The sequence below is a fragment of the Camelina sativa genome, unplaced genomic scaffold (assembly GCF_000633955.1).
Source record: "Camelina sativa cultivar DH55 unplaced genomic scaffold, Cs unpScaffold16274, whole genome shotgun sequence".
Classification (NCBI taxonomy): Eukaryota; Viridiplantae; Streptophyta; class Magnoliopsida; order Brassicales; family Brassicaceae; genus Camelina; species Camelina sativa.
In genome coordinates, this window is record NW_010937291.1 from 1 (window position 1) to 311 (window position 311).

The 311-nt window shown below is 38.6% G+C and overlaps 1 long non-coding RNA gene across 1 annotated transcript; it reads left to right on the forward strand.

Annotated features, from left to right (window-relative positions):
* Nucleotides 1-6: 6 nt before the first annotated feature.
* LOC104775485 lies at nucleotides 7-266 on the forward strand. The gene is made up of 2 exons (XR_765945.2): nucleotides 7-133; nucleotides 209-266. It is a non-coding gene; the product is annotated as an uncharacterized LOC104775485 (long non-coding RNA).
* Nucleotides 267-311: the final 45 nt, after the last annotated feature.

A 311-nucleotide genomic window follows, 5' to 3' on the forward strand; every position in this document is an offset into this window, starting at 1 on the left:
AGTTTCCGAGTACCTAATCTTCCAGCTTTTGCATTGGAGTGTCTTCCTAATCGGAACTCTTTGGTTTATGGGGAATTTTATGGCATTGAGAGCGAAGCAACAACAATATTTCGTGGAACCCTCAGATATGAAGGTGCAAATTCTATATTCACAAGTCACATCTTGACATCTGAAGGCTTACCAGTTTTTTTACTTATGGCTTGTACAGGATTTAGTATGATAATGGCAACACTTTCAAAACTCGGATTCTTTGACAATGAAGCCAATCAAGTACTCTCCACTGGAAAGAAGATTACGTTTGGTGCTCTTTT